Source organism: Pleurodeles waltl, chromosome 7 (assembly GCF_031143425.1).
Source record: "Pleurodeles waltl isolate 20211129_DDA chromosome 7, aPleWal1.hap1.20221129, whole genome shotgun sequence".
Lineage (NCBI taxonomy): Eukaryota > Metazoa > Chordata > Amphibia > Caudata > Salamandridae > Pleurodeles > Pleurodeles waltl.
This window is the reverse complement of record NC_090446.1, coordinates 1,172,060,649-1,172,084,010: the sequence shown is the minus strand read 5'-3', so window position 1 is coordinate 1,172,084,010 and position 23,362 is coordinate 1,172,060,649.

Genomic DNA, 23,362 nt, shown 5'->3' with positions numbered 1-23,362 from the left:
TTAGTATGTAGATACTATGCTACACCATAGAGAGTGGTTGGTTAAAAAGTGTAAGAATTTCAGTGGGGTTATCTAGAGAGTGTTTTTGTGGCATGTGTGAATGACTAGAGTGGCGCCTTATTTGACTTTGATGGCTGCATGTAGGCATATGATGTGAGGCATGCAAGGAAGAGATAGGGGGGCTGATTCACAAAGGTAAACTTACAGGTTCGTGTAAGCTTACAATTGCTTGCTGTTCAGAAAGGGATTTACGAGTAGTTGCTTTATGAGTGTGTAGTCTCAAATCAGATTGCTTGTAACAAAATGTAATCCTTTTCTAGCAGTTTTTTGTTGCCACACCAGAGTTTCCATTTTTTGATGACTGTATGATTCAACAGTATGGTCACATGCCGGCAATGGCTGATATCTGTGGGGACAGAAAGGTGAAAGGTTCAGTGTGTATGAGATATGAACAAGAAAGGGTTCAGCATGTAGCTCAGAACATGCTAGAACACTTGTGCTGCAATTGACTTTTCCATGCCAGGATACATTGTGTCCAGTCTAGTTGAGTGTGCCTAAATCAATAGCTCTCTGACAAAAGTGAGACCAGTTTTGCATAAGCATTGAGGTTTAACTGTACTACTCAATTAAAAATTATATAGGGAGTCAATTTCCTTACAAAAGTCTCGATTTTTTATATTCTCTGAGCTATGATGCCTGTGTACCTGCACCAGTGCTCAAGCACTTCTGTTGCTGGAATCTATCTTTCATCCTTCTGCACACCACACTGATGAACTGAGTATTGCATGACTCAGTCAATTGCATTATTTGTTCAAAGATATTTCATTTTTTAATAGATCATTCAACAATTAGGGTGCTGATATAGCGTTCCACAGCCTCTGCCAACCAGATACTAATTTACAAATCACATGAGGAAAATGTGTACATATTTCCTTATATTTGTGCTCTGTATTATCAGTACTTGTCAACAGAGCTGTAACTAAAATTCTTTTGATAGTTGAACCATTTTTCAAAGAGGGGCAATTCGATTACAATGACCTTTTTAAGGTACATGTAATTTACAACAAATTTCTGAGCTCTAAAACTACTTTGTTAAAATAGCAGAACCCTCAATACCGCCAGAGGTATTATGAAGTGGGAGACCGCCAACATTTTTCTGGCGGTCGCACTGCCAGCAAAATGCTGGCGGTCTTTCATCCTGGTAACAGGAATAAGCATTCCTGTCAACAGGACACACTCGCACACACATCAACATTCCTCCACGCATGCACCCAAACACTCATACAGGAACACAAACACATCCAAAGTAGCCACGCAAACTCGACATACACGCCCATTCACACTCACACATACACTGCTGCACACAACGCATACATTCCCCCTCTCCGCAACTCATTCACACATCCCTACTCACCCACGCATTCACACAAACAGACACGCACCCCCACTCAGCCCAGCATTCATACATTCAAACACGCACTCACACTCAGTCCTGAATTCATGCATTCAAACAGGTACTCACATACGCATGCATTCAACATCCCCTCCCCCGTGCACCACACACACTCACTCAACACCCACCACCCCTCTCCCCTGGCGATCGATCAACTTACCTAGTCCATCAAGGAGGTTGTCCGGGAGGAGACGGGTCCCGGCACTTCCATTGCAGGCAACCACCCGCCACCAGCACACCACCATGCTGTATTACTGGTCACAATACAGCATGCAGCGTCCTTTTGGTGTGGCGGTGCCGCCAGTGGGAATGGCTCTTCAGCACCGACCGCTAGCGTGACTTCTGACGGGACTGGAATCAATTACTAAAGACTTTCATGGATGTAGACTAGTTTATGCACAGTGTCCAATTGGTGTAGGTTATGATTAGTATTTGTAGCAAAAGAACACATATTTAACCATTGTTCGACCTAAACAGAAGGAAACAGTGGAACTGCTGCAATTTGAAACTAGAACATTACTTGTTATATAGAAACGCTTCTGATGCATACATATTTGTAGAGATGTCTTACTTTATGAGGCTTGCACTTGGTACCAAATTGGCTTGAACATTTTTCTCCATAGTTTATCAAAATTATTCAGCAGTTTGACAGCAACTAGGGCAAATCTGTCATCTGAAAATGTAATTGTTTAAGCTTTTTATCAGATAGGCAAGATGACACAAGAAATATATTTGTACAATCTGCATGATATCTGCATGTGATGTCTGGGATCAGAACATGATGTTGTGATCTACAATTCCTGTATTTGTATGCACCCAAAAGTCACCTGTGAACGGAAGGACAAGCTAGTATTGACCAAGACCTGCAGAGACAAACTGAAGTGCCCCCCTTCACCATCAGATATGTCTCCTGACAGGGAATGATCACCCAAAAGACGTTCTGATAAAAGATACAAAAAATGCCATAGGAAGGAGAAATTCTCTCCTTCAAAGAAACAGTTCCACTCCTAGGACCCTTCAGAGTCTCAACACCATTCTCTTATGATGGCCTTTTCCTCATCGTTGGAGAAAATCTAGACACCGAAGAAAATGAAGCTAGAGTTCCAGATGTAAGCAAATGCCTGTTTTGTATGCTCACCCCTAGGTTTTCTGACTAATGCTGCTGGGTTTTTGACTCTGAGAGTGCATGGAGGCCTGATAACCAGACCTCAGTGCGAGTGCCCTGACCCCAAAATGTGTATGTTACTTTCAGTATACCCAAATGGCATAGCCCAACTTACTTATACGTCCCTACTATATGGTACGCAATGTACCCAGGGTGTGTAAGTTAGAGAGCCACTTCAGGGAATGTAGCACAGGTTGTGCCACCCTGGATGTGAGAAAGATAAAAAAAACACATTGGAAGGCTGGAAGAGATATTTAAATCTGCTAGCCCGGCTTTGCCATTTAAAGCCATGGCAAAGTCAAATCTCCTTCTGAACCATGTGTAAGTCACCCCTGTGGCAGGCCTACTAAGCATAAGGGAGTGTGCAGCTTATTTCAGTGGCAGAACATGTATTTTACTTGTTCTAACAGAAAAAATGCAAAACTTACATTTTTAATGCGGAAAGACTTGGTCGCCCTATTGGTAAGAAAAAGGTTACAAGCTGACCTCTTCAGCTATGCTAACTCCTGAGTGGTGCAATTAAACCTGATACTCCATGGTATCAAGCAACTTGTTACATTAAGCCCAGCTTAAATCTCATGTCAAAATTAATGTGACAAGTTACAGTGTGCAACTTTTACAAAGATTTTGCCTTTAATCAACTCTGCCCTTGACCGTTACACAGGGAGCTTGAACCTGAAACAGCTTATTGCCCTCCTAAGGAGATGTGTTAATGATTCCCAGGAAAGGAAACAATATGGACCTGCACTGGAGAGAGGTGTTACCTCGCTCCTGCAAGAAGTCACAAGGGCGTTGGCCCAAAAGGCAAGCCTCAAACCTGAAGCCACCTTTGAAGAGCAAATGTGGAACAATCGAGAGAGGAGCAGTCCTATTGTTTATGCAGTGTAGCTGGCACTCATCCCGGGTGGGGAAACCTGTTGTTAAACCATTTTTTCAGTTGTGTGTAGCCCCTTTGGTAGCCACACTCTGGGATGGGCTTTGGAGCTCTGGACACCAAGAAAGGGGCTCTGTCATTTTGAGAGTGGGCAGAATTGTGCATCTTGGGATAGTTAGAATCCACACTTCCCAGGAAGGGGTCATAAAGAGGAAGGGAACCTGGTAGCTCATTGGTTACCAACTGTGTCCACCATGAGGGCACATTCTGAGCTAAATATGGCACCCCTGACACCCAGAACTCACATCTCATCAGGACAGGAAAAGGGACTGAAGAAGGACTGCCCTGCTGTACCATGGAACCGGCAAAGAGAGGCTGTGCAAGCATGGACTGAACATGCTGAATCTGGATGGTAGCAAAGAATAGGGACTGTGCCTGCAGTGTCCTGCTCTTGGAGAAGTCATCTCCAGAGCCCAGCCAAAGTAAGGAGACTTCAAGTGTTAGTTGGCTGACCTGTTCACAGAATAGGGCCACAGCAGCTGAGAAGACTGCTGGGTCAAGTTGGTAGCCCAAAATCTTCAGATTGCCACCAAACATAGCAGTGTCCCTCCAGGGACCTGGGCCCGATGCTTACAGGTGCACCTGAGTTTCCTGAGACTAGTAGAGCCATTGGAATGCAGCTTGTTCACCGAGAATCTAGATTATCAACCAGGGAAGGATTTAGTTGTGACTGCGATACCGGACGACTGGTGCCCAGTGGTGACTGGACATCCACCAGCACCAAGAGGATTTTGAATGGTGTCTTCTCTGTGACCAGGACTGCTTCACCCCCCCTTTGGAGGAGTAACCACAGGAAGATAATCATTGACCATATAGCATTATCAGCATTCTTGAGTATCTTTGACATCCTTCATCTCTTGCATAAGGATCACATCCTTAGTAATCAATTGAAAAGTGAATAAAGTACCTGGAACTGTCTGGAGACTGCTCCATCTCTAGAGGTAACTGATTATGAGGACCTTGCTGGTCCACCGAGTAGCACCCTACTGGAATTGGTCACCTACAGGGACTTTAAGTAACCACACTACGGCTAGCCCAACTTTTTGGTGAAGTGGTTTCCAGGTGTCAAATTTATTGAATTTGCCATTGCTTGTTCACGTTTGAGTGAAATAGTATAATTTGCTATACCTTGTAAATTCTTCACCTCTGGAACACTCTGCTAGATTTATTTTGCCGTGGTGTCCAAAAAATACATAAAATTGTAGTCTATCTAAATTGGCGTAGAGTTTCTTTGGTGTCTTATTGATTTCTTCTTCAATTGTTTTGATGCTGTTTAAATGCTTTACTTGTTCCTTTGAGTAAGCCTTGCTGCTAAGGAACACAGTTACACAGAGTTGAGCTGAAGGTTTGACAAACGACACCTACTGGTCCTAAAGGGGTTGTAAGTGTATCACTCAGTGAGGTTGAACAACCACACCATTTAATACACCCTATTTTCTCACACCAATGCAGCTGGCCAGCCATAGGACACAGCCTTTCGACTAGCCATGATTATTTGTTCAGGGTGGCTCCTGGACCCTCTGGGCCAATGCACAAGGGTCAGTACATTTCTATGAGCTTCATGACTCGGGGTCTCTGACCCCCAATTCCAGCGGACTCAACGCCTCCACGGGCACTAGCCCTGTGACACACCAAAAATTCAAAGGCTGTGACCACAAACCTGGTGGCTGGACCACCCAGGACACTGCCACCTCCGCTGGAATCAGGAATACAGGTGGGTTGGTGGCAGTCACAGTTGTGGTCAGCCACGGCAGTGCCTAGTACTGCACTGCTATGCTGATCACGACTTTGCTTTCCGCTAGCCTTTTTATGGCAGGGTCCCTGCCATGAAAAAACTGGTGGAACTGCCCACGACCATGTCATGGGCAGTGCAGGGGCCCCCTTGCCAACATCCTTGGAATGTGCAATGGCTGCTATTACAGACAGTGCGCATTACGAGGGTGGGTGTGTGCGATAGCATTAAGGAGAATGCTGCTGAACTGTTTCCACTGGTCTGACCGGCGCGAACATCATAATACGATGTTTCCACCAGTCAGCCTGGTGGAATCATCGTAATATTGATGGAAGCTTGACCCCCACCATAAAGTGAGAGGAGTATGTAAACACCAATACAAATGTTGAAAAAGGAGTAATTTGCCAGAAGACGTATCCTGACATTTGACTTCAGTCTTGGAAATAAATGTGACAAGGTAAATAAAAAAATGTAAAGGTCCCCATTTATTGCTTGGACTTTCACGGCTCACACAAAATCGGCTCAAGACTCATCAGTAGTTCGACATTCACAATTTGAGAAACACTGGCTTAGATACTTCACCTGAAGAGGGCATCGCATACCCTCTGGCCCTGTTTCAAAAGAAATATCTTAATTAACTACAGTGGTATGAAAAGCAGCTAAAACTTGGAGTTTGCTCTGGTGTCTGAGGAGAAAAAATCCAATATTTTGTCAGAAACCTTGCAACCATTTTCCACAGTAGCAGAGTGATTGATTTGCTGCAGTGAGAAGCTCTGGAACCTGTTCTGGCTGCTTGGAACAAAATCTTCTCAGGTCCTGCAGTCTACAGACAAATAGCTAGCTATCATACATCTGCTCCAGGTGACCCAAAATGTTTGCTGTCACACCCTTCTCTAGAGAGTTTAGTAGTCTAAGCATCGTTCTTGAAATTGAACCTGAATGCCTTTCCCTCTGTCCCTCCAGCTAGGGAGTATAAATGCTTCACTGTGTTGGTCATAAATTCTTCACATCTAGCAGCCTTGCCTCTCCTACTTTGAATGCCACCTGCATCCTGAACCTTATGTCCATGTCCTATGAAAGCAGGCAAAACTTCTGTTCATCAACTTAACAGCAAAATAAAGATTTCCGATTTGGCATAGATGCCTTCAAGTGGAACATAAAGCAGCCTGAATTCTGTGGAAATGTGGCTCAGTCCATGGGCGTGGCTCTCAGGTGGTACTGATAGGCAGAGTATATGCTTCAAGATGGCTTGTCCCAGTAAAATTTGGCCCACTTAACTCCAGGGTATTTACAAAGATATCCTTGTGGATGATAGACCTGACCTTAAAGGTGGTACTGTTCTCAATAGGCACAGTGATAATGTGTTCTCGTCTCAACCGACTCAGCTTCCACACCCCCACCCGAAGCCTCCGCTCAGCCAACCTCGCCCTCGCCACAGTCCCCCGCATCCGAAAAACCACCACCGGCGGCAGATCCTTCTCCTACCTCGCCGCCAAGACCTGGAACACTCTCCCCACCATCCTACGACAGACCCAGGACCTGCTGGCCTTCAGAAGACTCCTCAAGACCTGGCTCTTCGAACAGTAGCACCCCCCCTCCCCAGCGCCTTGAGACCCTTGCGGGTATGTAGCGCGCTTTACAAATGCAGTGATTGATTGATTGATTGATTGACAGAGCACAGACCAGCCTGACAGCCGTATGCTGCACTAATTGAAGGAGATCCTTGAATTTGGCAGTTGCTGAGAAATTCATTGCATTTCCATCATCTAGATAAAATTGGATTGGTGCTTTGACTACTGTCCTGTACCACTGAGGATTGAGAAATGGCAATATTTTCTCAGACCTAATCTGAAGGAAGTATAGACTTGTAACGAGTCATGTGTCATGGTGAATGCCTAAATGTATGTGATTTATAGGGATTGAAGAACCTAGAACCAAAAAATCCTGTTTTGGAGGGAATGAGTTTTAAGACATTTTCATGCATATTTGTGTTGAAAGACCAAAAACCATTGAAAGTTCATCAGCTTACATTGAACATATTACTCCTACCCAATGAAAGACTTTAGAAAGGGCTACATATATATAAGCTGAAGATGAAGGGGGTAATCGACCTTTGGTAGAAATCACATCTGAAGTTCCAAGGATGAGAGATAAATGGGGTATAGTGTTCCCCAGTTTCTGTGTTCTACTAAAAAACACAATCAAAACCAGGACTATTCATGCAATCCTACTTCAGCCAGGTTGCTTCAATCACGTTTGTATAATTCCCACATATTTGGAAGGATGAGTTTGAGTGGGTTAGCTAGCTTTTTGTATTAGCAGCACAGAAATGACATGAAACAAATACTTTGACGAGATTTGGTAAATTTTACATTTCCTCTGTTGTAAAGATGTTTTGTTGCAGAAGCATTTTCTGCATTATGCTTTATTTTCTTGAATGATAGTATAGCTTTGATGGATTCATTGAAAGATGAATTGAACAGCATAGTGGTTTTCAGTCAGGAAAACATAGGGAGCCATTACAACCCTAGCGGTCTTTGACCGCCAGGGCTGTTTTGGAGGACTGCCGGGACCGGCGGTTTCCCACCACATTGGTCCTGTCGGTTTAAATCCCCCAGGGCAGCGCCGCTTGCAGCGCTGCCCAGGTGGTTAAGATCCCCCCTCCCGCCAGCCTTTTCATGGTGGTAAGAACCGCCATGAAAAGGCTGGTGGAAAGGGGAGTCGTGGGGCCCTTGGGGCCCCCTGCCACGGGCCCAGGGGCTGCGCTGTGCATGAAGGAATCCTTGCAAAAGTGCACAGAAGCCCTAGCAGCTGCAGATCACACAGTGCACAGGATTACTGACTGGCGTGGGGAGGCCAGGACTTACCCCCACCAAATTTGGACAGAAGGACCACTGGACTGTCCTGGTCACTTGGATCCGGCTCCTGTGTTCCAGAGACCACGCTCATCAAGATGATAGGGGATCCAGAGGACCGGTGATACAGAAATTTGGTGCCTGCGTTAGCGGGGGAAGATTCTGTCGACCCACGGGAGATTTCTTCTTGGCTTCCAGTGCAGGGTGAAGGCAGACAGCCCCCAGAACATGCTCCACCAGGAAACAGTCAGGAAAGCCGGTAGGATTATTCAGTAATAGCCCTCAGAGGAGGATTGGCTACCTAACCAGGTAAGAGCCTATCAGGAGGGGTCTCTGACGTCACCTGCTGGCACTTGCACTCAGAGGTCTCCATTGTGCCCTCACTGTGCATTCAAGATGGCAGAGGTCTGGGACACACTCAAGGTGCTCTGGGCACCACCCCTAGGGTGGTGATGGACAGGGGAGTGGTCACTTCCCTTTCCTTTGTCCAGTTTTGCACCAGACAGGGACTGGGGGTTCCCTGAACTGGTGTGGACCGGCTTATGCAAGGAGGGCACCATCTGTACCCTTCAAAGCATTTCCAGAGGCTGGGGAGGCTACTCCTCCCCAGCCCTTAACACCTATTTCCAAAGGGAGAGCATGTAACACCCTCTCTCAGAGGAAATCCTTTGTTCTGCCTTCTTGGGACTGGGCTGCCCAGACCCCAGGAGGGCAGAAACCTGTCTGAGGGTTGGCAGCAGCGGTAGCTGCAGAGAAAACCCCAGAGAGCTAGTTTGGCAGTACCCAGGGGATGCATGGGATTGGCACAAAAATACCATATTTGGCTTGGGGGACAACTCCATGATCATAGAAATGTTACATGGGCATGTAAGGAGTTACCATTGTGAAGCTACATACAGGTAATGACCTATATGTAGTGCATGCGTGTAATGGTGTCCCCACACTCACAAAGTCCGGGGAAATTGCCCTGAACAATGTGGGGGCACCTTTGCTACTGCCAGGATGCCCTCACACTTATTAACTTTGCACCTATCCTTCACTAAGTGAGGGTTAGATATATAGGTGACTTATAAGTTACCTAAGTGCAGTGTAAAATGGCTGTGAAATAAAGTGGACATTATTTCACTCAGGCTGCAGTGGCAGTCCTGTGTAAGAATTGTCTGAGCTCCCTATGGGTGGCAAAAGAAATGCTGCTGCCCATAGGGATCTCCTGGAACCTCAATACCCTGGGTACCAGGGTACCATATACTAGGGAATTATAAGGGTGTTCCAGTGTGCCAATCAGAATTGGTGAAAATAGTCACTAGCCTCCAGTGACAATTTTAAAAGCAGAGAGAGCATAAACACTGAGATTCTGTTTAGCAGAGTCTCAGTGATACAGTTAGGCACCACACAGGGAACACATATAAGCCACAAACTATGAGCACTGGGGTCCTGGTTAGCACGATCCCAGTGACACAGGCAAAAACAAACTGACACACAAGTAAAAATGGGGGTAACATGCCAGGCAAGATGATACTTTCCTACATTGGTCGACGGAATCTTCCCCCTGCTAACGCAGGCACAAAACATCTACATCACTGGTCCACTGGGTCCCCACTCATCTTGACGAGCGTGGTCCCTGGAACACAGGATCTGGATCCAAGTGACCCCGACAGTCCAGTGGTCCTTCTGTTCAAATTTGGTGGAGGTAAGTCCTTGCCTCCCCACGCGAGAGTGTAATCCTGTATACTATGTGATCTGCAGCTGCTAGGGCTTCTGTGCACTTTTGCAAGGAATCCTTCGTGCACAGCATAGCCCAGGTCCCCAGCACTCCGTCCTGCATTGCTCAACCCGCTGAATTGACCACCGACTTCATGGGATCCTCTTTTGTTGTGTTGAGATGACTGCCATGCTCAGATTTCTTGAAGCCTGTTCAAGTGCTTCTGCAGGTGCTGCCTGCTTCTGAGTGGGCTCTCTGTGTTGCTGTGTGCCCCCTCCGTCTCCTCCTCCAAGAGGCGACCTGCTGGTCCTTTCTGGGCCCAGGCAGCACCTATTTCCTTCAACCGCGACTCTTGCAGCTAGCAAGGCTTGTTTGCAGTCTTTCTGCAAGAAAACAACTGTGCATCCTCTAGCACACCGTGGGACATCTTCTGACCAAAGGAGAAGTTCCTGGCACCTTCCGTTGTTGCAGAATCTTCAGCTTCTTCCACCAAGTGGCAGCCATTTTGCACCTTCATCCAGGGCTTAGTGGGCTCCTGCCCCCCTGGACACTTGCGTCACTCTTGGACTTGGTCCCATTCCTTTGCAGGTCCTCAGGTCCAGGAATTTGTCTTCAGTGCTTTGCAGTCTGTTGTGGTCTGTGCAGAATCCCGTATCTCAACTTTACTGTCCTTCTGGGGTAGTAGGGTAAGTTTACTCCTACTTTTCAGGGTCTTGGGTTGGGGTATCTTGGACACCCTTAGTGTTTTCTTACACTCCCAGTGACCCTCTACACACTACACTAGGCCTGGGGTCCATTCATGTGCTCATTCCACTTTCTTAGAATATGGTTTGTGTTGCCCCTAGGCCTATTGCATCCTAATGTTTTCTTTAGTGTTTGCACTTGTCGCGTAGGCTCTCACTTTTGAGCGGCAAGATCGTTCACAGTGCAGGTAACTAAGTCTGACCCACAGTGAAGGACCCTTGTCACTCTAAATCTGGGCTTTGCTCCGGCTAACTAGCAGTGCCTCATCTCTCCCAAAGGGAAAAGACAATTGGGCAGCCGAGCGCATGACATTTTAGTACCTCTCAGGGAAGTCGTGGTCACTCAGGTTCCAACCGGTTCTCTCATTCACAGTATGGTCTCACATAGAAATGACAAAGGCAGTTTAAGTTTTAAAGAATTGTTTAATAAAATGACTGCATTTTAGATAGCAAAGCAACAACCAGAACTACACAACATAGTAGGATTAAAATAGTAACGATGAGAGTGAAGCACAAGAATGAGGCTATCATAGTGCAACTAGATTATGTTCTCTCTAAGTTATATTCTGAGCACAACATGTGAAGCTCTAAGCCTGCCTTTCAGGTTCCCCCAGGAGGACATCAACCCTCATACCTGAGCAAAGGCCTGTAATCTGTATCAGCATCTGCAACGGGGCAGTCAGCATCTAGTTGTAGGTTCCTGGTCGGAATCTCCCTCTGACCTGTACTAGGACTAGAAAGTGGTTTTATAACTAACATGCAGATGTTCTAAGAAAATGTCCCTACGTAAGGATGCATATTGTCTACGAACACTAGAGACTAAACTTCTACCACGTTTACCAGCAATGTCCCAGACTGTAGCCTTGACTGAAGCACAGGGTGAGCAAGAATGCATTGTTTGAAAACACAGTGCTGAACTAAGCTAAACAGTGTAATAGAAAGAAATAAAACAAGACCGTAAAACTGGTTATTTTTAAAATAACAGTGTGAGGCCGAATAAAATGTATCTAGGGCAAAGTGCACAAAGGCCTAATATGTTAACCTAACATGCATGAAGCTATATTAAAAATGGCTCCACTCTACCCTCCCCTTGTCGGTAGAAAGTGGTTTATGCCGAAGCTAAAAATGCCCTAAAGTTAAAATATAAGTAAAACCCTATTCTGACACAGTTTCGGGTGGGTCTGATCAGGACTCTGGTTGGGACACCCCTTGAGGTCACCGAATATCCTAAAGAGGTAGTATACTGGGGAAGAAGAGCAGCTAAAGGCATACACGGAAAGGACAGCTATGAACAGGCACAGGAAAGTAAAAGCAGAGCAACCCTTGTGTGAACAAACAGGAAACAGATTACTAATGGACAAACATCCTGGGGTTGTTCACAGAGTAAGGCACGGAACCTCCCACAGTGACAGGGAATGTCAATGCCTCTCTGCAGTTTGCTCTTACAGATAGTCACCCTGCCAGCCCCATAGAAAGGAGACTGCAGAAGTGATTCTGTCTCTGGACCCTAGAGCACAGACAAGGAAAGTACCTACATACACAAGACACGCTCTTGTGGATCCAGCTGGAAACACAATGGCGATTCCTGAGAAAACAGCAATAGCACACTGTCACTGTTAGGCACGAAAGACAACGTATAACACTGGACAAAGATGGGGGCTGGAATTGCCTCCTGGAAACCAGGAGCCAACCCAGAACAAAGTAGGTCACTTATACACTGGTGAAGACTGATAGAACACTTACCAGACACAAATAACCAAGAAGAAACAGAAACAGAAGGGAACAAACTAAGAGGCAGAAGTAAGAACTAGGAACAGGCTCAGGCTGAAGCAAAGGCGGGACTAGGACTTGAAAACAGGGAGCAAACGTCTGGCTGGGACAAACAGAGACAGGACTGGGAAACTGAGAGCAGGCTCTGGCTGGAACAAGGCAGGAGCAGGGCAGAGAAACAGGGAGCAGACTCTGGAAGAAACAAACAGGTACAAGGCTAAGAGATAGGGGGCAGACTCTGGCTGGAACAATCAGGAGCAGGGCAGAGAAACAGGAAACAGGATCAAGCTGGAACAGCACAGGAACAAAACTGGAACACCATCCGGCAAGGGGTCTGTACCACCAAGGAATCGAACTCCAGTGCATGACGGGGATCTTGAGGAAATGGCTGCTTATAAGCAGTTCCAAGCTGGGGCGCACAGGAGAGGTCTCAGGTGTGTGTAGTTTCAGACACTTGCAAGTCCTGAAGGAGAGGATCTGGTGAAAAGGAGCAACTGGACTTCTCCCATAGAAAACAATGGGAAACAGAATCCGGGCTTTCCTGACTACCAGGCTGTGCATTATGGGATTTGCAGTCCCAGGAAGCAAATGTAGTACTACACAAGTGTACCATAGAGAAAAGAGAAACAAACAGGGGTCAGGAAGGAACTCTAGATAAGTGTTTAAGGTGATTCCCAGGCTTCCGACAGTCCCCTTACAGCGCCCGCTAGAAATGGGACGACAGAGTCGTAACATATTCAATTTCAACAATTTAAGAGGACACACAAGCATGGTGATTTTCAATTTAAAAAATGAGCATGTGGCCAAATGCCAAATTCAAAAGATAATGTCAATTTTAGAATAAGTCCAAATCAAGCAGTGGTCATGGAAAGCAGGAGATTCTCCACTTCGGCAGATGACAAAACCAGAAAATCCACGCCAAAGACTATCAAGGAGCAGGTGTGTTCCAAACCCCCAGTGTCAACCAAGGCGGCATCCCGTGCAGTGCCTATGTTAATATCAACTTCCTCCAGGGAGGGTATCTCGTAAACAGCCTTTCAAAGCAAACGCAGCTGTAGCACGCATGTCTGGTAATGAGCCCTCATCGAGAACATCAACAGATCAGCATCAACCACTGGGGGGTGTTGGTGTGAGAGACAAATGTTCAGTGCATGTTCAAAAGAGCACCAACGGCAACGAAACACGGGCTGCACACAATCCAAAACCGGTCTGAATGACAGAAACCAGTTACAATCCAAATATTCCAGGAGTGTTGCTCCAAAGTGCTGCATCATGCGTTCACGACACAGCTGCGCTGATGGGGGCGCCCACATTCGTCCTTGTTGCGGTGGAACAGCCTTTGCGGAAAAACAACAGCAACAGCAAAATGCCAGCTAATAAAGCCAAAGTTATCAGAAATCCCCCAAAAATGCTTCCAAAAATTGAATGAATAGCTGAAGGTATTAAACCGAATATGGAAGAGAAGGTGTGAACGAAACCACCAACGGCTTTGAAAAAGTGTGCCAATCCAGCCGTGCTGGAAGCATTAAATATACATCCCACAAGTTCACCAAAGTGGCTCGGAAAGTTTGTATTTAACAGGGACTGTATTTCCGCCGATGACCTTGCCACTTGAAGTGCGTAGGTCTCGCGTGCAGATGTAAGGGCCACATGCTTCTGAAACAATAAAGCCTTTAGTCTACTTAACTTGTCAAAATTCACCTTGGAAGTAGCAATGTGAGGCCAAATATCTGCTACCTCCCTAATTTTAGTGGGGGGGAAACAACACGTTCCCGCAGCAAGTAACGACCTTAGTGACCGAAACAACGTAAACTATTCCGGCCCGCATGCCACAACAGTCTTCACTATTGAGGAGGACGTAGCTGCTGTTTGAAAGCACCTGGAACGTGTGTTTAATCAAGGGGACTGGAACTCCATTCAGATAGCAAGCCAAGTTCGCAAACGAGGCATTACATGCCCCATGCAAGGACAGCTGCTTACAAATCATCGAATGGCTGACTGAAGTCTCACATTCACTGCTGCTAAGAAAGACCTCTTTCATGCCATTGAGGCATTTGTACGAGAAGGGAAGCTCCCACACCTCATGGATTTAACTATCTCCCAACCTTTCATATCTGCCTACAGGAAGATGTTTCAAACAAGAAGTGAATTGTAATGTAGAAATAGGCAAATTAATAACTCCGTGTATCAACCACTCTGCTGAGGGAATCTCGGCCACAGTGAATGGCAATCTTTCTAACTTTTCAATGTTGAGCATGACATTAGTCGCCTCCTTCTTAGCCATTAGTTGTTGTTGTCGCGTCAAATTAAAGGAAAAAAATATTTCCCTGGCACTGATGTGCTGCCACGGAACACGACCCGCCTTCAATGTCTGAAGCGTCCAACCCAACTGCTTAATGGACCTGGTCTGACTCTGTCCATGATATAAAGAAGACATATCAGATCTTATAATGTCTATAGCAGAAGAAACAATTTTGTTAATTGTAAATATCCTGTCCGACAAGGTGTGAATTCCATTATCCACAACAGCTAATGTATTTTTCATATTATCCTGATCTATCTGCCTTAACCGGGCTGCAGCCCCCTGTTGGGAAAGTTTCCATATTTCATTGTATACTTCATACAAGAAACGCTTCCTACGTGGTGTCTTCGGGCCTGACAAAAAAGCTTGTAAGTCAGTGTTATTAGACAGGAGAGTGAGATGTGTCTTAACTGCATCTAGCGAGGATGATTTTAGCCATTGCTGGCACAATTTTCCCACACTATATGTCGTAATTATTTCAGCATGTGCTGGTGACATATAGCGAGGGTCTGACCTACTAGTTCGGAAACCCCCCGAGGAGGTGACAAAACATTGATGGCACCTGTTGGTATCTATTGGCCACAATAACCACCCGCCTGGACGTGTCAGTGAAGTGTTAAATGTACCATTCTAGACCCATTCAGTAAGCTCACAAAAAGTTGCATTCGTGTGCTTCTGCCAGTTATCAAATTGAGTAGGGGCAGGGATGCTAGGCATGTTTAATTCTCTGATTGTAGCTAAACCTGAGCAGCTGGTCTGTTGTACTGTTTCATTTAAAAAAATAATTTGAACGGGAATGAGACATGCTCTAAACATTGTTTCTCTACCCTGAGTTTGCCAATTTTTTGTTCCCCAAACGCTTTTCAATTCAACATTTTTTTACCAATATTCATAACCTTCAATTGATAACCGGGAAACAAAGGAGTCCAAATATATAAATTTTGTGTTGGTCAATAACATTTGTTTATCCTTAGTCGGAGTTAACTTAAAATAATATGACTCAGCCTTCTTTGGATGAGGCCCAGAAAAATACGTAAATTTATCAAAATAAGTTTTGGAACTCCCTTGCGGGGGAGTTGGGCAATGTTCCCATTGCGCATAGCCAAATATTGTTTTTGGTCTGATGGCTTTATGTATGAAGTGGTGCCCATAGTATTTATAGCAAAACATGTCACCATATTTGTCTCTAAACTGGTAAACATCTTCATTTTCATAGACAGTGTAATATTGCAATTCTGTCATCATTGAGTTAACTGTCTTCACATCCCAATCATCAGATACAATGCCTGGTATGACTATATCATTCATAGATAACTTTAGCACATATGGTATTTGAATTATTTCAGTGGGACCGTATATATCAAACATCACTTTATCCCACACAATCCCATCTGGAATCGGCACTGCAGAAATGTTCACAAAGGACAAGTCTCTTCGAACCTTATGTGATGAAAAATGTGGTTTCAACATCTCCTCCACCTGTTCAACCGCTGATCTCTCGGGAAGAAAATTACCTTGTATTAACAGAAAAAAGGTAACGACAAACCCAATCCAAAGAAAAAACACTAGCATAGTCAATAAAAGCCACAGATAGTTCCACGGAAGAACAAAATACGTATCTTTAAGCCAATGCATCAGCTTACGTGGACCTGACAGGTCAGCAGTCGAAGAGGCGAGCGAGTCCGATAGACCATCGTTGTTGTCGGCAAAGTAACCAGAGGCAGTTCGTGCAAAAGGCGTTGCCATAGTCAACGGAGGAGTTGGTGTTTCCCGCGGTGGTATACTGTAGACAGCACCATCCGTCTCGTTTGTAGTCATGGTGACTTAATCAAATGTTTCTAAGTTGGTCGTTGTTAGTGGAACCAATGCGAAATCATCATCCACCCTCCCCAAGCTCGGAGAGTCAACAGTGTTGGTATAGACAACTTGAAGTGGAACTTCTTCTCCAGTAGTGAGAGGGATTCGGGAACTACTGGACGTTCCTCTTGGTCGGCTGTGTAGAATCGGCCACATGTTGTAACTTGACATTGCCAATAGAAACAAAGCGATTTTCTTTGGCACCTGGCAACGGTGATAGAATAACAGTTCTGGTTCCGTGTATCCCCAACACAGGGACTGGTGCTCGACAAGAAGGGCCAAATTCTTTTTTCACTGAGACCTTTTCGTGCACAAGATCCCCAACCCTGGGAATACAGCCGGTAGGTGTTACTGGCACATCCTTAATTCCTGTGGAGGCAGCACTTTTAGAAGAGTTATCTTCACGGAACTGCTGTAATTCCTGTAAAACAGTGACCCGATCATTTATGTCAAAAGGTGTTTCCGCTGCCTCCACACCAGGACCATCAAGATCTGGAACAAACATTTGTGTTCCGAACAGGCACTCATATGAAGTACGACCCCCCAGGGACCTTCTAGGCAGATTATTTAGTGCTCTCTGAACTCCATACAGGTGAGTTAGCCAACTATGACCCGTACCTAAGACTCTGGCTGTTAAGGATTGGTTTAAATAGCGGTTTAATCGATCCACGACAGAATTTCCCTTGGGATGAAATCTAGACGAGTACTGGAGGTGGACCCCCAACGAAGCCATGGTGTCCCTGAATGCCCCTGAGGCAAAAGCAGGGCCCTGGTCCGAATGGAATGCAGCAACTGCATATGTACCGACAAAGACTCGCAAATCTTTAATAACAGTCCGAGCGTCAGCCGAGTGTTGTGGCCACACCCACACAAATCTGGAACAGGAATCAACAGCGACTAATATATATTTAAATGCACTATCTGGTGTTAATGGACCACAATGATCCAGGTACACACATTGTAACGGTTTGTTTGAGATTAAGAGGGGCGTCTGAGGCGGGCGCTTCGCTGTTGAAACTTTAATTTGTTGACAGATGTCACAACAAAGGACATAGGGGGTTATTCTAACTTTGGAAGAGTGTTAATCCGTCCCAAAAGTGACGGTAAAGTGACGGATATACCACCAGCCGTATTATGAGTTCCATAGGATATAATGCACTTTTCCGTCACTTTTGGGACGGATTAACACCTCCTCCAAAGTTAGAATCACCCCCATACTACTTGGTCTCTTTATAGAGACCAGGCCACCAATAGTGGGCCTGTAATAGTGAAATTGTAGCTGCCACACCAGCATGTGCAGATGCCATCCCTCATGCGCTGCCTCAATCAATTGTGGTCTTACATCTTTATTGGGGATGTCGCGTACGCCTACACCTGGAATTTTTACTTCAGCGTTCAGCATACTTCCCATCAAGTATTGGTATTCATTAGGAAATCCTTTAGGATAAGGCGTGCCATCAACCGTAGCTTTTGTAGCAGCCATAATATCTGTGTCTGGTTTGGAACTCGAATGAGTCACTGCAGCTACAGTGGCAACTGCCACTGCCGACTTTGCGGCTTCATCAGCCAAGGTATTTCCAGCAACGTGTATTCCAACGTGCTGGTGCCCAAGTGTTTGCACAACATGGACCTTAGGTAGCGTCCCTTTCAGGTCTGCCACCTTCCCCCACAGTAGTTTGTGTTTTATGGTGTTGCCTTTCGAATCTCTGAACCCATTCAGGCGCCAGTAATGGAGGTATTCATTAAAGGACTGGACGCAATAATACGATTCACAAACAACCAGGGTGAACTTTGTCGGATCCGTATGTTCTAGTGCCAGCAGTAGAGATTTTAGCTCAGCCAATTGCGCTGTACAATCCCCTAAGGTCTGGGTATTGGTATGTCGGGGGCAGAATTTCTCCCCCCCATAGCCGCTCACAACTGCACATGCAGCAGAATATTGATGTTTTGTACCAATCGCCGGTTGCGCAGAGCCATCGGTGCACATGACTACCTGATATTGATTAATAGGCAATGTGTCAGCGGGTACTGGATACTGGATATTCAACTTCATATTGTAGAAATTCCTGAGTTTGTAACTTTCGGTCAAAAATGTAGTCTACATCAGTGGCTGTCAAGGATGTGGCCCATTGTATCCATCTTGGGTGGAATGCTTTCGCGTTCGGGACGCTAGCTTTTGTAAAGGCCTCGAGGGCCGGAATAGGAGAAACGACAATAATGCGTTTTCATTGGGCCAGAGGTCTCTCTTTAATAACAGCCATCTGTACAGCAGTGAGAATGTTCGCTGCTATCATATCTGCTTGTAACTCTCAAAGAGTATGTGCATGTGCAATTGTCCAGAATTTGCTTGAAAAGTCAGGACGTATTAATTCATATAAAGATTTTATGCGTGTAGCATAATCAGGAATGTATGTTCTGCCAAAATTTAGAAAGCCCAACAATGACTGGAGTTTCTTAATCGTGTTTGGTGGTTGCAATTGTGCACACTTTTCTAAAAATTGTTGCGCTAGGCTCTTCCCTTCATTCAACAGCTCATATGCCACGAACAGGACGCTGAGGAAGGCAATTTTCGATTTTTTTAAATTAAATTTATAGCCGAGTTCGCCAAACCCCCACAACAATGTGGGCTACCCGTCTTAAATGTTGTAGTAACTCGTCATCCGTGAGATATATATCATCCACATATGACAATGCTTCAGAGTCCAACTCGTGTAAAATAGCAGTCACACGGGCTGAAAACAGTCCTGGGCTGTTCTTATACCCCTGAGGCAAACAACAGATTTTTTTCTGGGAGCCTAGCGCACTAAAGCCTGTTAAGTCTCTGCTTTCAGGCGCTATATTCTGGCAGAAGAATCCATTCGAGATATCCCAAAGTTGTATTGTAGTGCTATTCAAATTTTGTATAGCATAGGTATGTGTATGTCCGTTCAAATGTCTGTAGTCTAAAACTATTCTATATGAATGGTCTGGTTTTGCTACAGGAAATAAGGGATTATTCATCGGTGAGACACAGGGTTCGATCACCCCCTGGTATTCTAATTGTGTAAGTATTTCTCTCACCGGTGCCCATGCTTCATGTTTTATGGGGTACTGCGGTTGTGGCTGAGGTTCACCTTTAATGGGAATTACATGATATGGAGAATCCCTGTCCCACCATATGTGATTTCTATATAACGCAGGTGCCTGTGCGAGAGCCCATTTTATTGAATAGGACTCAGCGAGTTCCTGTGGAACAAGGGGTGAGAAGGAAGGTTTAATAACCTCCTCCCCAGCTGGGCAGGTGCGGACAAAATCAGGCGGCCAATCTGGTTTGGCCAGCAAAATGTCATATATCTTAACTACGCGATCCCAGAAGATTGCGTGTATAGTGCGTTCAATGTCTCCTTCCAATTGTAACGTTACTCTATACACCCTATCGTGTTCGGAGACATGCATGTCTGCTGTTTCTACTTGTATAGTCATCAGTTGCTTTCACCTCCAGATGCTCTAGAAGATTCCGGCGAACTATTGTGACCTCTGCCACGCTGTCTAGTAGCGCTAGAGCCCATTTCTTGTTCTTCAAGAGAACCCTCTTCCTGAGCAGCATGTCAAACTGAGACTGCTGCCACATTTTTCTTTTTAAACTGTTGTTTTTGTTGTACCGGTTTCTCTTCTTTCTTGACAGAAACCTCCGAAGAGCGTTGTGATTCCTGTCTCGGTTTCACGTACTCTGTTCTCCACTCTGACCGTCCACCTCTCTCATTTCTCTTTTCCGATGAGTCCTGAAAGGAACGCAATTGGCGTGTATCAGTATATTGATATCTATCAGTTTTTTTTTATATTATCTCTATTCCTGAAATTATACCTAGTCTGCGGGGTCTCCGTATGTGGAGATTCTCCCCTTTCTTTTTTAGGTGTTTGTTGTTTTTTCTCCCAGCGCTTCTTAGTACCCTCAGGTTGTTGTTTAGTATTGTCGATATTACTTTTTCCCTGAAATTTAGGTTTTTGCGGTCTAGCCCCCAGGCTATCATGACCGATACTACAATAAGTTTCCACTATTATTTTAGGCAGTTCCCGCTACTGATCTTGTTGCGGAACGTCACGAAGACGCATACGCACTGCAAGTGCAACTGCCTTCCCTTTAAGATTACTTAGGATAATTGAAGAAACCGTGGCAAAGTTGCCCATCAGTTGCATTCCTAAATCTAAGGCCAGGGCAGCCCCTTATTCATCTAGAATTTGCTTAAGCACTTCCGGTAGGTTGGCTAGTGTCGGTGTACCGTGTGCCGTTGTATAGAGCGCGGCAAACACCGTGCCCCATGTATTACAATGTTCCACTGTGGGAACCATTACAAAGGGTAAACACATAGTTAATATTCTATGTTTGTCCTGAGGTCCCGTATGGGGAAATACCACCTCCAACGTATTCATTTTTTGTGCCAGCCAAAATAGAGTCTCCTCCCGCTTTGCTGGGACTTTACCCATAATAGAATGTACAGTCACCGGATTTATACCAGGTGTTACTGCGTGCGGTTGTGCTGGAGCAGCACGCACTGGGTTTGTATTTAGTGTCTGCATTACAAATGGTACTAATCATCTATATATTGCTGTTAAGTCAGTATATAAGCATCGAACCTCAGCCAACGCCATATTTGTAGCCGCAGGATGAGGTGTATATGTGGCCAACAAAGGCCAGGTAGGACCTTCATTAGTGAGTTGACCTAACCTTACTGGTAATATCTTATGGGGTAGAGCGCCATCAAGCCAATTATTAAGTTCTTGATCAGATAGAGGTATCTCTAAATATGCGTACGCCCTGTATTGTCCAGGCGCGTTCGCCACTGTATATGTATGGAATGTATTTGTGTTCCCATCAACTGCTGGAAATGTGACCCAAGAGTAAAAAAGTTCTGTTCTATAGGCTGCGTGGGCGTCCACCACAAACGTGACTGGACCACCCTGGGCCATAATGCTGTGTGCTAGCAAATGTGCTGTGAGCGGTTGTCTCATGTTAAGAGCTATTTGTACAACCTGGGGATTCGCCATTAGAAAAGCACCAAGAATTCAGAGAAGGCACACCAAAAGGGTTTTTATCCTTTCAAGGTTCAAGCTTGAACAACCACCCGCTGTAAATAGGATTACCTATACAGCAGTGGTTGAAGTCCTCAGTACCACGGATGTCTCTGTATACGGAACTGAGGGATCATTATACTATATGAGACCGAGATATACCGGTGGACCCGAAAATTAGAGCCTGATCAAACGTTGGCAGCGCCATGTCACGTAGGCTCTCATTATCCTAATGAGACTACTGGATTTTGAGCGGCAAGATCGTTCACAGTGCGGGGAACTAAGTCTGACCCACGGTGAAGGACACTTGTCACTCTAAATCCGGGTTTTGCCTACGGCTAACTAGCAGTGCCTCATCTCTCCCAAAGGGAAGAGAAAATTGGGCAGCCAAGCACATGACATTTTAGTACCTCTCAGGGAAGTCGTGGTCACTCAGGTTCCAACCGGTTCTCTCATTCACAGTATGGTCTCACATAGAAATGAGAAAGGCAGTTTAAGTTTTAAAGAATGGTTTAATAAAACGACTGCATTTTAGATAGCAAAGCATGAGCTGCAACAACCAGAACTACACAACATAGCAGGGTTAAAATAGTAACAATGGGAGTGAAGCACAAGAATAAGGCTGTCATAGTGCAACTAGATTATGTTATGTCTAAGTTATATTCTGATCACAGCATGTGAAGCTCTAAGCCTGCTTTTCAGGTTCCCCCGGGAGAACATCACCCCTCATACCTGAGCAAAGGCCTGTAATCTGCATCAGCATCTGCAGCGGGGCATCTAGTTGTAGGTTCCTGGTCGGAATCTCCCTCTGACCTGTACTAGGACTAGAAAGTGGTTTTATAACTAACACACAGATGTTCTAAGAAAATGTCCCTACGTAAGGATGCGTATTGTCTACGAACACTAGAGACTAAACTTCTACCACGTTTACCGGCAATGTACCAGACTGTAGCCTTGACTGAAGCACAGGGTGAGCAAGAATGCATTGTTTGAGAACACAGTGCTGAACTAAGCTAAACAGTGTGATAGAAAGAAATAAAACAAGACCGTAAAACTGGTTATTGTAAAATAACAGTGCGAGGCTGAATAAAATGTATCTAGGGCAAAGTGCACAAAGGCCTAATATGTTAACCTAACATGCATGAAGCTATAATAAAAATGGCTACACTACACTCTATTTTTCTAACTGTTTAATTACTTGATTTTGGTTTGTGTGTATATTTTGTGTATTTTACTTACCTCCTAATGGAGTATTTCCTCTGTGATACTTTTGGCATAATGTCACTAAAATAAAGTATTTTTAGTAACTCTGAGTATTGTGTTTCTTATGATATAAGTGTTATATGATGTAAGTGGTATAGTAGGAGCTTTGCATCCCTCCTACTTCAGCCTAAGCTGCTCTGTTATAGCTACCTCTATCAGCCCAAGCTGCTCGACACTACTAATCTACTAATAAGGGATAACTGGACCTGGCACAAGGTGTAAGTACCCTTAGGTACCCACTATAAGCTAGGCCAGCCTCCTGTAACCAACGGGAGAGTTCTTCTTGGCTTCCAGTGCAGGGTGAAGGCAGACAGCCCTCAGAGCATGCACCACCAGGAAACAGTCGAGAAAGCTGGCAGGATTAGGTGCTACAATGTTGCTGATAGTCGTCTTGCTACTTTGTTGCAGTTTTGCAGGCATCCTGGAGCAGTCATTGGTCGATCCTTGGCAGAAGTTGAAGAGAGCGATGCAGAGGAACTTTGGTGAGCTTTTGCATTTGTTGTCTGAAGAGAAACCCACAGGAGAGACCCTAAATAG